The sequence below is a fragment of the Bombina bombina genome, chromosome 3 (genome assembly GCF_027579735.1).
Source record: "Bombina bombina isolate aBomBom1 chromosome 3, aBomBom1.pri, whole genome shotgun sequence".
In the NCBI taxonomy this organism is placed as follows: Eukaryota; Metazoa; Chordata; class Amphibia; order Anura; family Bombinatoridae; genus Bombina; species Bombina bombina.
The window spans coordinates 203483343-203498378 of record NC_069501.1 but is presented as its reverse complement, the minus strand read 5'-3'; positions in this window follow the sequence as shown (position 1 = coordinate 203498378).

Sequence of the window (15036 nt, the reverse complement as noted above, 5' to 3'; positions counted from 1 at the left end):
GTAATTTGTTTTTTCCATAATACACGTGATATTATATATATATATCTATACTATAATTGCGTTTTGTAATGTCGGTCTCCGTCGGCAGTTGCACACGCATCCTTAAAGGAATGTTGGCAGCGCGTGCAGCCAAAATAATTCACCTGGATGCAGCGAAGTTGGATTCTTTCACCACCCTGCCATTTTCGGAATTCACCGGGATGCAGTGAAGGCAAACGGAGCATTAAAAAAAAAAAACTGCCCGCAATAAGTATGAAAAAAACAGCTAACCGCGCGCAATAAGTATTAAAAATGAAAAAAATTATCGTATGCAATAAGTATTTAAAAAAACAAAAACCTAACCGCCTGTACGAAGTATTAAGAAAAAATAAACTAATCACGGCACGAAGAATAAAGAAAAACAACCCAACTACCTAATACAATTATTAACCCCTAAATCTGCAAACCCCAACATAGCAAACTACCTATTACATCTATTAACCCCTAAACCACCAACCCCCCACAACGCATTAACTAATTTACCTATTAACTCCTACACCGCCAACCCCCAGAACGCAAAAAAAGAATTTGACTAAGCCCCCTAACCTAACACCCCCTAAATTAACCCCTTAATTACAATAAAAAAACTAGATTACAATAAAAAAATACTAAAATAAATTACATTATATTAATCTAATTACAAAAATAAAAAAGGCTAACATTACAAAAAAATAATACACATCCAAAATAAAAAAATTAAACCTAATCCCTATGAAAATAAAAATTCCCCCCCAAAATAAAAACACCCCTTAATCTAATGCTAAACTATCAATAGCCCTTAAATGGGCTTTTTGTAGGGCATTGCCCTAAGTTAAACAGCTCTTTTACATTAAAAATAAAGTCCCCCCCCAACAGTAAAACCTCCCACCCACCAAACCCCCCCCCCCAAAAAAAAGCTTAACACTAAAAAAAACCTAAACTACCCATTGCCCTGAAAAGGACATTTGTATAGGCATTGCCCTTAAAAGGACATTTAGCTCTTTTTCCAAGTGCCCAAATAAAACCTAAGTTTTAAAAAAAACAAAAAACCCTAACACTAAAGCCCCAAATAGGTACTCACGGTTTTAGAAGTCCGGTGGAGAAGGTCTTCCAGGCGGGTCCATCATCTTCATTCACAGCAAAGGAGGAGTGGAGGTCCGGAGCGGTCTTCCCAGATGTGCCGATCCTCGGCGGCGGTGCTCCTCGGCGAAGGCGTGGAGGTTCTTCTTCATACGATTGCCCGCCGCACACTGAAGAAAGTTTATTGGGGTACCTTGAATTCCTATTGGCTGAAATTTTCAAAAAAGGATGAGAGCTACTGAAATCTTATTCACTGATTTGAACAGCCAATAGGATTTCAGTAGCTCTCATTCTATTGGCTGTTTTGAAAAATTCAGCCAATAGGAATGCAAGGTACCCCAAAATGATTGCTTTACCTTGCATTCTTTCTTCAGTATACCATGGATGATCGGATGAAGTGGAGCCTCCATGTCGCCGAGGATCGGCACATCTGGGAAGACCGCTCCGGACCGCCTTTGCTGTGGATGAAAATGATGGACACGCCTGGAAGAAGACCTTCTCTGCCAGACTTCTGAAACGGTGAATACCTATTTGGGGCTTTAGTGGTTTTTTTTTGTTTTGTTTGTTTTTTTAACTTGGGGCACTTGAAAAAAGAGCTAAATGCCCTTTTAATGGCAGTGAAAAAGAGCTAAATGCCCTTTTAAGGGCAATGCGCATACAATTGCCCTTTTCAGGGCAATGGGTAGATTAGGTTTATTAGTGTTTTTTGTTTTTTTATTTTGGGGGGTTTGGTGGGTGGGGGGTTTTACCGTTAGGGGGGACTGTGTTTATTATTATTTTTTTTTAAAGGGACAGTAAACCTTAAAAATAATGTTATATAATTCTGCACATATTGCAGAATTATATAACATTATTTAAGTGCTATAGCCATAAAAGCATTTTTTCCTTTTATATTTTGCTAAAATACGGCGCTTTTACAGACCTGCTCTCTGCTGAGCGGGTCTGTAATATTCAGTCAGCGCATCGGGCCAGCTGTATAGTCACAGCCCAGCCCGACCGCGCCATAAGACTAAGTGCAGCTCGCTCCTGTCACAGGCCGAATGAGTAAGTCATAAATCCACTCTTTGTGGAGAAAAAAAAGGAAGAAGCAAGGGGGATAGAATAAGGTAGGATAAGGAGCCTGCCGCCGTCTGTTATATGTCAATTCCCACTCTCCCCCCATCCCGTCCCGCCCCGCTCCTGGTATAAAAGCCCCCACTCGCCTCTCAAAGAGGCCATAAGCATATAGTCTGTGTCCTTGAAGGGGGTCAGTAGCTGCTTCTGAGAGTCTAGGCTTAAAGTTTTGATGTATTCATGCCACTTGGTGATGAAATGTTTAATTCTTTTATTGGTGTCCATTCTAGTGTCTAATTGCTCTATGAGTAGTTGCTTGTGTAGAGTACATCTAAACGCACTGAAGGTGGGGGTAGCATGCTCCGTCCAAACCTTCAAAATTACCTTCCTGGCAATCAGAACTATAGTGGTGAGTAGAGGAACAAGTCTGAAATTTATGTTCTTTCCAGTCTAAAAAGCAAATCTGCTCTATATCAATCTGAACTCTAATTTTAATGATGGTGGTCCAAAAGGCAATCCTGCCCCAGAACTGTCTAACCCACGGGCAGGTTACGAAGTAGTGAAGAAAGTCCGGGTCACTGAGTCTACACTTACTGCACTCATTCAGTACTCTTGGATTCCACTTAGATAACCTCCTAGGAGTGATGTAATCTCTGTGTAACAGTCTAATCTGGGACTCTCTAAGGGTCATAGAAAGTGTTGCCCTCTTAGCATTCTCAATGCTCTGTTGAATTGTTACCGTCAAGTCCTTACTTTCCAGGCTCTCAGTCCAATGATTCTTTAGTGTGTTTAAAGTGTTAGTCTCAATTTGAGTTAACAGTGTCTTGTATATCCCTGAGATTGTGAAATTGTCCAGTCTGAAGGAGCCCACTGCTACACCAAGCGCATGCGACTCCCAAAACGGATCCTCTCTAATCAATTGAGTAATATAGTGACGCATTTGTAAGAAGGCATAAAAGTGAGCCCTCGGCAGTCCAAACTGAGTTTGCAGTTCGGCAAATGATTTTATGCATTTTCTAGAAAGATCCAGAGCGTCCCCCACCGAACGTATCCCCTTGGCCTTCCATATGGCGAACAGGGAGGTGTCAATCCCCGGGGGGAATGCCGTATTATGCTGCAGCGGGATCATTCTTGAGGACACACATTGGTGCCCCACATGCTTGAGGGTCGAATGCCATGCCCTCAGCACATCCCTATATAGGAGGTTGTCCCTGATCGTTGAGGGAATATCGTTAATCGGGGCGTAGGGTAGGTAAGAAAGATCAAACGTTCCCAAAGCCCAAACTTCCAAATCTGATGAATAGAAGTGTTCGGTTTGTAATTGCCACTCAAGCATGAGGTGATTAAGAGCTGCCCAGTTGTAAAGTTTTAAGTTGGGTAAACCCAACCCACCCTGCGAGAACTTCGCATATAGTTTCGTAAGCGCTATTCTGGGCTTGCCTCCCCTCCACAAGAATTTCGTGAGAGCACGTGTGTAGAGTGTCATGTCTTTTTTAGTGATTAAGAAGGGTAGCATTAGGAGGGGATACAGAATTCGCGGCAAGATTACCATTTTAGGTTAATCCGACCCGTGAGTGAGACAGGCAGATTTTTCCAGCCCTCTAAGGTCTGTTCAATATCTAGGCATTATAGCAAGAAGGAAGTGGATAGAAGATCCACTGACAGAATGCAGCTAGCACTCTATGCCTAGGCTGAAAAGGCGTACGATCCGGTTATAGTTAAAACATAACTTTTATTAATATGTTGATTAAAATACGCACAAACATACATACATATATTAAAATAACCACTCTGTTGCGAGATTCTGTATAAAGGTGATGGCTAGATATTTTTAATGTGGGCCTAAGGTATTGGATGCCGTCACCTATAGAAATATAATAATTAAGATTTAGTAAATTAGGGGATTCGTTCTCGTCACCTGTGATCAAGTAAATGTAATGTAGGGAGACAGAGTTAACTTGCTAATTTTACGTAAATCCAATGTATATTACGATAATGCTCAGTCTGAACTCAGCTCCCCTACATATATATGTCTGTTAGTATTATGGTGTACACAATATCTTGCACAGTGGGTTTTATGAAGAAACCAATACTTAATCTTGTAATAGACTAAATATTCCTGACTGGTAATTCTGTGAGTTTTAGAATACCTAGGCGTTAGACACCTTCAATAAATAAATGCATATATTCACGCCTGTACCGTTCTGTCAGGAGTAAATCTTGTGATCCACTGTGTATTTATCAGGTATAATCTGATTCTATTAGATTCCTAAGATAATGCATTCCGTGTGTGACTGTTGGGTTCGTTTAGAAAATAATATTAGTTGTTAGCGGTTGTCAGGGTCAGATTAATTCAATGTCTGGTGTTGTATGTTAGAGACAATCTGGACAATTTATATTTTGATTGTACCTTCTAAATAAATGGTACTTAGTAATATGTTGTCTCATCCCTTGCCAGAATTGCGATATACGTCTTTGTTGCACTGAGTTAATTCTGCTGTATACCCGCTTTTACCGATCTTATAATATATTCCTGTTTATATACACAGGTTATGGGTTTTCATCTTTATTACACAGAGTTGATTCTATTTGACATTTATTTGACATTTACTTAGACTCCTCAATCATATCATATTTTCCTGTTTATGCACACAGGTTTATAAGTTGTACATCAATGCTTCAATTCACTAACTAGGTTAGTACTGACATGGAAAAGGTCCCTGTGTTCTGTGTGCGCCGAATATAAAATTAACATCAATAGTTCACATATGTTAACTGTGTAAATATCTATATAGGAGGGTCCCTTTTTGTTCTAATAATTCTAAAAGACACAGAACTAATGGTGTACTTTGTTTTGTGTGATCACGGTATTCTGTCAGTAACAATCTGTTAGTTTCAATCACAGTTTCTATCACAGTATCTGTCAGTATCGGTCTGTTAGTTTCTATCCTGTGATTCGAACTCTTTAGTGATGTACTATTCACAGTTCATGTTTGATTTTCGTAGGCACTTGATCTTTCTGAGTAGCTATATGTAAATATGATTAATTTATCAGAAGGTTTCTGAATAGTTCATATATGTATTATAGTTCTACAATATCTCGATATAATACTATAGTAGCGGTAGTTAAAGCGCTACACCTTCATGCTACGTTATGCTTACGCTTTAGGGAGCGTTGGTATATCTGAGTGAGTATATCAGATATTAATCAATCTTTTATCTGGTAAGTATAATATAGAGTTTCTTTCTATGTAACTTAAAGATTGGCAGTTCTCCCCTTAAATAAAATATTCTATCCTGATATTGACACAGTGATGAGTTCCAGTACTTTTAGGGATACTACGTTAACTAACAATGTCGTTTCTTTGTCATATTGTGTACTAAGTAAAATATCAACTTTAGTATATTAGAGATTGTCACGTCTCTCTGCCTAGCTATACACTGTGATACTGCTGATTGCAGTTCAGCGTTATAAGTGACAGGCTGTAGTAACAGCTAATTGCGATTCAGCGTTATGCTTAGCAGGCTATAGTGACCGAGTAGTTTCACGAGTTACCCCAGAATGAAATTCCAAACTAATACATTTTAAATTCTAGTTACCCGCGAAATGTTAGTGATATAGGCTTTGAGTATTTGTAGATAATCGGATGCCCAGATAGGTCATGGTGGGGCTAGCTTCCTGAAAGGGATAAATAGTCTGCTGTGTCTTACATCTCCGAAGCCACAGGATTTCTGACTTGGTTTAATTTATCCTGTATCCCGAGAACGACCCAAATGTCTCAATGGTTGCTAGAATCCTTCGGACATGTTCCGCCGGATGCTCCACAAATAGGAGCATGTTGTCTGCGTAGAGTGCGAGGTGCATTCTCGCCTCCCCCAATATGATGCCTGGGTATACTTGGCGTAATTTAATGGCTAGGGGTTCTAGAGCTAAGTTAAATAGGAGGGGGGAGAGGGGGCATCCCTGACGAGTGCCCCTCTGTAATACAATGCGCGGGGAAAACAGACCATTAGCCATGATATAGATCCATGGGTCCGCATATAAGTTTCCAATATATTGTAAGAATGACCCTGAGAAGCCGAAACGGTGCAAAGAGTTCAAGAGATGACTCCATTCTACTCTGTCGAAGGCCTTCTCTGCGTCGACCGACAGCAGGAAGGCCTCCGTTTCCCCCCGCAGCCCCAGAGTCCCGGAATCAGGCGCAAAGTGCACCATGGCGTGTAGCACCCTTCGCACATTGGTCACCGAGGTTCTGTGGCACATAAATCCGGTCTGATCCGGATGGATGATGTCAGTCAGTATTACTTTCAGCCTGTCGGACAAGATTTTCATTAGTATCTTGTAGTCCGAGTTGAGGAGGGAGATAGGGCGGCAGGATTCAGACAGACCAGGATCCTTTCCAGGCTTCGGAATCAGGGACACATGTGCCATTGTAAAAGTCTTAGGAGGGGGGACCAAATCTCTATAGTATTGGTTATATACGCCAGCTAGGATAGGCATAACTTGGGGTTTAAGTAGTTTAAAGAATTCAATGGGTAGGCCATCAGGGCCTGCTGCATTCCCGTTTGGCATAGAGGAGATGGTCTTCAGAATCTCCTCCGGGGAGATGGGGGCATTAAGTGTAGTCAACTGGTTGGCTGTAATCTGTGGGAGATCTAGATCATTCCAGAAGGATGCCACGGTCCCTGGAGGGGGCATCTTTTGACTAGTGTAAAGCTTGGCATAGTATTTCGCCAGGGCCTCCACTATGGAGTCAGGGGTCTTATGCGTTTATTGCCATAGGTAATGGCTGCAATCGGTTTGCGAGCTGTTTTCTTATTTATAAGGGAAGCGAGCAGCCTACCAGACCTGTCCCCTCCTCTATAGTAAACAGCATTGGACCTTAAGAGGTGCGTGACTGCCTGATGGTTCAGGAATACGTCAAGCTCATTTTTACTGGTGAGGTTACCGCAGTATGCCTGGTAAGACTCCGTCAATGCTTCTTGTAGCTTTTGCAATTTATCCTGTGCTTTCCTCTTTAACGCTGCTACATAGGAAATGATGTTTCCAGTCAGAACCGCCTTAGCCGTGTTCCAAAACAGCTCTGGGCTATCCCTGTGAGCACAATTATTTGTATAGTAGTCATTCCACGCATGGGTTAAGTGCTTAGAGAAAGCGTCCAAGGTATAAAGATACCCTGGGAATCGTAGCCTGAGCCTGTGGGTGTTGTTGCACCAATCGATACACCCAGCTCGACCGGGGCATGGTCAGAGACCACTACGTTGTGAATCTTCGCTGTGTTCACTCTCGAGATTACATTGGAGGAGATCATAAAAAGTTCAATGCGAGATAGCGTCGGTGTTGCTCTCGAGACGCAGGTAAAATCTCTGCTCTCAGGATTCCTCAGTCTCCAGACATCAACAAGCTGGAGTGAATCTGAGAGCCGAGAGAAAATCTTCCGCTCAAAGGCACACCCCCCCCTCCAGGTCTGCTCCCCTCTGATAGACGTTCTGGATTAAAGTGGGGTTTGGGGCCAGATTGAAATCTCCCCCTAATATTATATCCAGGCCTAAATATAGAGTAAGTATTTGGATAAGCCCAGTCCAGAAAGCTGTGGACCTGGAGTTTGGGGCGTAGATGTTACAAATCACAAATATCCTCTGGTTTACTCTGACCTTAACCACGAGGTATCTCCCCTCAGAATCTTTGTGTGTGGCTAAAACCTCTGCATCCCTTTTTTCCCTGAAAAGAATCGCAATACCCCTACTGGAGTTAGTGTACGAGACATGTTCCATCGAGCCCACCCAGTCCCTTTTGAGTTTTTCGTGCTCCCCCTCCGAGAGGTGGGTCTCCTGCAATAATGCGATATCAGTCCCCAACCGCCTCAAATGTGTCAGTATAGTACTTCTCTTAGTAGGGGAATTAATCCCACCCACATTCCACGTTATAAATTTTACCGCCATTTAATTATCTCTAAACCAACTAATCCGACCGGCCGCTTGCAACAAGAAGGGGGGCAGGAGGGCGAGAGAAGGGAAGAGAGAGGAGGGGAAGAAGAGGGGGAAGGGAGGGAGAGAGGGTGAGAGAGGAGGAGAGAGAGAGAAAAAAAAAATTTCCACAAAAGTTTTTATCAATACTAAGCAATCCTCTGCTAATAAATACAACATTTATCCACCACCTCACCTGAGAATATGGTAGAATACCAATCACTCTAGAATGGAGTTTGTGTTTTTCATCTTCATTGTCGTGAAAATCTAAACTAATAAACCCTGAATACGCCACATCCAGGTAAAGATCCAGTGTTCCATTCTTTAATGAGAATAGTAAAAGTTTGGTTGTGGTGTGTAAAATGTGTGAGATACACCAATATAACATACAAATGTGAATAATTAAATAACATTTAAATGACTCAATTTGGCCTGACCATAGTGTCTGTTGCTCCCGTGGTTGTGGAGACGGTGGCTCGTTCATTTTGGTGAGAGCAAATAAGCTAAGGGCCCAAGGTCGTACCACTACATGATGAGGTATATTTGGCGTAACCTTCTGGGGGCGGCTAAATGACAGGCCTATCAAATCAAATGTTTCAAGTGCAACTTGAAAAAGTAAAATATAAAAAACAATACCAACTTCCCTATTAAACCTAAGTATATAACTCCTTAGAATTACTGTAAGGAACATAGTCACCCCTGCTTAGGGTGATTGTTGAGAAACCATTAAGGCGTTCCCGCCCCTATCCTTCAACCTGGGTCAGAGTGAGGGATCTAGGTGCAGCTACTCCCTCTACCTCTCATGTTGCTTAGATATTCATTAATTTCTTGCGGGGATTCAAAAAACTTAGGACCAGAGGGAGTCAGCAATTTCAGCCTAGCTGGATACAGGAGATACACTTTTTCCCCTTTTCTGTTCAATTCAGAGCAGATTGGTGAGAATTCCTTATGCTTTCTCATTAGCTCAGATGAATAGTCTTGAAATATTAAAAGTTTAGAGTCTTCAAACAGTATGGGGGAGGCTTTTCTATAGGCTCGTAACATCTCTACTTTGAGCTGAAAGTGTAACAGTCTGATCATGACCTGCCTGGGTTGTGTATTGCCTCTATCTGTTTGCCTCTCTGGACCTACCCTATGGGCTCGCTCTACACTGCCTTTAAATACCGTTGGGGTAAATTTAAGGAGCCTGGGCAGAGTGTCTTCAATAAAGCGGATCAGGTCTTTAGGTTTTACTATTATTTTTCCTCGATTGCTCTTCCCTTTGCAAAACTTACCCTTGTTATTGTCGAAAACTGATTTAAGTAAATTAAATGCAAGATTCTCGCAGTTTATTTGGCAGGGTAAAAAAAAATCACGTATCGCCTTGAGGAAGTTGATGCTTTTACGGGATACGGCAGGCCTAGCATTACCGGATATTAAGCATTATAATATTGCCGCTCTAGGGAAAATCACGGTAGATTGGATGGCAGAAACTGAGTGGTTTTCGTCAAAAGAAATGGAGAATGTCATAGTCTCTCCTTTTTCCCTTAAATCTTTATTGCATATAAATTTGAAAGAACTTCCTAGCAACATCTAGAAGCTAATTTCAGTCAAGAATGTAATAAATGCATGGCAATTGATTTGTATCTCTATAGGGGCAGATTATTCCTTTTCAAAGTATCTCCCTTTACTGGGTAACCCAGAGTTTTCCCCGGGAATTAATCAGAAAACCTTTAGAAGATGGGTTAATAAGGGTCTTAAGGAAGTACATCAATTTTTTACTGAAGATGGACAAATTAGGTTGTTTGACAACTTAAAATCTCAGTTTGATTTACCCAATAACAACTGCTATTCATACTTACAAAGTGATTCCTTGTTAGAAAATCTTACTGAGAAATGGAGATTAATAATCCCTAGGATTGATCAAGATAAAATAAGAAATAGTTGTAAGTTAGTCAATAAACTCCATATACCTATGAGCTGGAAAGAGAGCCATATGAAACTACTGCATGATTTTTATTATACTCCTCAGAAATTGTCTAAAATATTTCCAAATTCAACTTTCTCTTGTTAAGTGTAGTCAGTCCACGGGTCATCCATTACTTATGGAATATATCTCTTCCTAACAGGAAGCTGCAAGAGGATCACCCAAGCAGAGCTGCTATATAGCTCCTCCCCTCACATGTCATATTCAGTCATTCTCTTGCAGCCTAACTAAAGATAGGTCGCTGTGAGAGGTCTGTGGTGTTTTTTAACTTAGTTTATTTCTTCAATCAAAAGTTTGTTATTTTAAATGGCACCGGAGTGTGCTGTTTGTTCTCAGGCAGCATTAGAAGAAGAATCTGCCTGCGTTTTCTATGATCTTAGCAGACGTAACTAAGATCCACTGGCTGTTCTCATCTGAGGAGTGAGGTAACTTCAGAAAAGGGGAATAGCATGCAGGGCCCCCCTGCAAAAGAGGTATGTGCAGTAAATTATTTTTCTGAGGAATGGAATTGACTGAGAAAATACTAATACCAATGTAACGTAAGTTCAGCCTTAAATGCAGTGATAGCGACTGGTATTAGGCTGATGAGTGTGTGTACACTGAATGTATTTTTCTAAGGAATGGAATTGACTCTGAAAATACTGTTAATACTGAAGTAATGTATGAGCCTTAACTGCAGTAAAAGCGACTGGTAGCAGGCTTATTAATAACACTTCATAACTTTTAAAATGTATGTTTAAAACGTTTACTGGCATGTTAATCGTTTTTTGTGAGGTACTTGGTGATAAAACTTATTGGGGCATGATTTTTACCACATGGCCATCTTTGTTTTCTGCTGATTGCAGTTCAGCGTTATAAGTGACAGGCTGTAGTAACAGCTAATTGCGATTACAGTACATGACCACAGTGGACTTAAAGGATGCCTAAAGGATGCCTACCTTCACATACCGATTCACAAGGATCATTATCGGTATCTAAGATTTGCTTTCCTAGACAGGCATTACCAGTTTGTAGCTCTTCCCTTCGGATTAGCTACGGCTCCAAGAATCTTTACAAAAGTTCTGGGCTCACTTCTGGCGGTACTAAGACCGCGAGGCATTGCGGTGACTCCGTACCTAGACGACATTCTGATACAAGCGTCAAGTTTTCAAACTGCCAAGTCTCATACAGAGATAGTTCTGGCATTTCTGAGGTCGCATGGGTGGAAGGTGAACGTGGAAAAGAGTTCTCTATCACCACTTACAAGGGTTCCCTTTCTAGGGACTCTTATAGATTCTGTAGAGATGAAAATTTACCTGACAGAGGCCAGGTTATCAAAACTTCTAAATGCTTGCCGTGTCCTTCATTCCATTCTACACCCGTCAGTAGCTCAGTGCATGGAAGTAATCGGCTTGATGGTAGCGGCAATGGACATAGTACCATTTGCGCGCCTGCATCTCAGACCCCTGCAATTGTGCATGCTAAGTCAGTGGAACGGGGATTACTCAGATTTGTCCCCCCTGCTAAATCTGGATCAAGAGACCAGAGATTATCTTCTATGGTGGCTTTCTCGGCCACATCTGTCCAAAGGGATGACCTTTCGCAGGCCAGATTGGACGATTGTAACAACAGACGCCAGCCTTCTAGGCTGGGGCGCTGTTTGGAACTCCCTGAAGGCTCAGGGACTATGTACTCAGGAGGAGAAACTCCTCCCAATAAATATTCTGGAATTAAGAGCAATATTCAATGCTCTCCTAGCTTGGCCTCAGTTAGCAACTCTGAGGTTCATCAGATTTCAGTCGGACAACATCACGACTGTGGCTTACATCAACCATCAAGGGGGAACCAGAAGTTCCCTAGCGATGTTGGAAGTCTCAAAGATAATTCGCTGGGCAGAGTCTCACTCTTGCCACCTGTGAGCGATTTACATCCCAGGCGTGGAGAACTGGGAGGCGGATTTTCTAAGTCGCCAGACTTTTCATTCGGGGGAGTGGGAACTTCATCCGGAGGTCTTTGCTCAACTGATTCATCGTTGGGGCAAACCAGATCTGGATCTCATGGCGTCTCGCCAGAACGCCAAGCTTCCTTGTTACGGATCCAGGTCCAGGGACCCGGGAGCGGTGCTGATAGATGCTCTGACAGCCCCTTGGGTCTTCAACATGGCTTATGTGTTTCCACCATTCCCGATGCTTCCTCGTTTGATTGCCAAGATCAAACAGGAGAGAGCTTCGGTGATTCTGATAGCGCCTGCGTGGTCACGCAGGACCTGGTATGCAGACCTAGTGGACATGTCGTCCTGTCCACCGTGGTCTCTGCCTCTGAGACGGGACCTTCTAATTCAGGGTTTTTTCAACCATCCAAATCTAATTTCTCTGAGGCTGACTGCATGGAGATTGAACGCTTGATTCTATCAAAGCGTGGCTTCTCGGAGTCGGTTATTGATACCTTAATACAGGCTAGGAAGCCTGTTACCAGAAAAATTTACCATAAGATATGGCGTAAATATTTATATTGGTGCGAATCCAAGAGTTACTCATGGAGTAAGGTTAGGATTCCTAGGATATTGTCCTTTCTACAAGAAGGTTTAGAAAAGGGCTTATCTGCTAGTTCGTTAAAGGGACAGATTTCTGCTCTGTCTATTCTTCTACACAAACGTCTGGCTGAAGTTCCAGACGTTCAGGCTTTTTGTCAGGCTTTAGCTAGGATTAAGCCTGTGTTTAAGACTGTTGCTCCGCCGTGGAGCTTAAACTTAGTTCTTAACGTTCTTCAAGGCGTTCCATTTGAACCCCTTCATTCCATTGATATCAAGCTGTTATCCTGGAAGGTTCTGTTTTTGATGGCTATTTCCTCGGCTCGAAGAGTCTCTGAGTTATCTGCCTTACATTGTGATTCTCCTTATCTGATTTTTCATTCAGACAAGGTAGTTCTGCGTACTAAACCTGGGTTCTTACCTAAGGTAGTTACTAACAGGAATATCAATCAAGAGATTGTTGTTCCATCACTGTGTCCTAACCCTTCTTCAAAGAAGGAACGACTTTTGCATAATCTGGACGTAGTCCGTGCCCTGAAGTTCTATTTGCAGGCAACTAAAGATTTTCGTCAAACTTCTTCCCTGTTTGTCGTTTACTCTGGACAGAGAAGAGGTCAAAAGGCTTCGGCTACCTCTCTCTCTTTTTGGCTTCGTAGCATAATACGTTTAGCCTATGAGACTGCTGGACAGCAGCCTCCTGAAAGGATTACAGCTCATTCTACTAGAGCTGTGGCTTCCACCTGGGCCTTTAAAAATGAGGCCTCTGTTGAACAGGTTTGCAAGGCTGCCACTTGGTCTTCACTTCACACTTTTTAAAAATTTTACAAATTTGACACTTTTGCTTCTTCGGAGGCTATTTTTGGGAGAAAGGTACTACAGGCAGTGGTTCCTTCTGTTTAATGTTCCTGCCTTGTCCCTCCCTTCATCCGTGTACTTTAGCTTTGGTATTGGTATTCCATAAGTAATGGATGACCCGTGGACTGACTACACTTAACAAGAGAAAACATAATTTATGCTTACCTGATAAATTTATTTCTCTTGTAGTGTAGTCAGTCCACGGCCCGCCCTGTCTTTAAGGCAGATCTAAATTTTAATTAAACTCCAGTCACCACTGCACCCTATGGTTTCTCCTTTCTCGTCTGCTTTTGGTCGAATGACTGAATATGACAAGTGAGGGGAGGAGCTATATAGCAGCTCTGCTTGGGTGATCCTCTTGCAGCTTCCTGTTAGGAAGAGATATATTCCATAAGTAATGGATGACCCGTGGACTGACTACACTACAAGAGAAATAAATTTATCAGGTAAGCATAAATTATGTTTTTTCATGTCCCCGTTGTCTTTATATCAAAGCGGACATATTACATATGTTTGTATCTTGTCCTAAGATCGATCAATTCTGGAAAAAAGTAGCTTTTTGGTTCAATAGACTATATAGAACAAACATCCATTTTAATGTAAACACTATCTTTTTTTTTTTTAACATACTACCTGTGAAACTTCCCAGCAAAAAAAAACCTTAAATGTAATCATAATACTTGTTAGACATTTAATACTTGCTAACTGGAAAGCTAGAAGAATACCAGGTTTCGCATTATTTATCAAAGAAATCCAGATGCAAATAATTTTTGAATCATTTCATTTGAAAGCAGCAGGTGAAAATGAAATTAGGAAGTTTCTATGGAAATGGCTACCAATAATTAAGATACTCTTGGAAAGTATTCAAAAAGCTATTTTAACACAATTTCTAAGTTCAGACAGCTTTAGTGACTTAGTATTATTAGGTGACTTTCCTGTAGATTGGATAAGGAGCTACAGAGACGCATAACAGTTTGTTTATGTAATTATAGCAATGAGGACAAAGCTTTTTCGGTTGACACTGGGAAGTGTGAGGGGTCTTCTTTTTTTTTTTTTTTTTTCTCTCCCCCTTCTTCCTTCTTCTCTTTTTCTTTTTTTTTTGTGTCACAATGAAAAATGATGCCATCAGTGTTAAATGCAGGTATAGCAACATTTATGTTACAAGAGATGACTGCGTTCTGTATAGAAACAAAAAAAGAAGAGGCGCTCTGGTGCAGATGATCCTTGGCTACAAATGATTCTAAACTAACAGTTCAGAGTAATACTCACAAAGATGTTTGCACATGCAGTGCAATAACAGGTGAGCCGAAGCTTCAGAGCCGCTCGGCTGACTCGCTAGAGGGTGAAATCAGCTGTTCACTGGGTAATCACTTCACCAACGATGTGGGGAAAAAAGATACCTATGACATAAAATATAGATACCGCCCTTGGTGCAGATTATCCCAGGCACAGAATGCACATACAACAGATGTCGAGAAGTTATACTCACAAACGGAGTTGCACAAGCAGTGCAATATCAGGCGTGCCGAATCTTAAAGATGTAGCCTGATGAAACGGCATGTTAGCCGAGAAACGCGTTGCTAAGTAA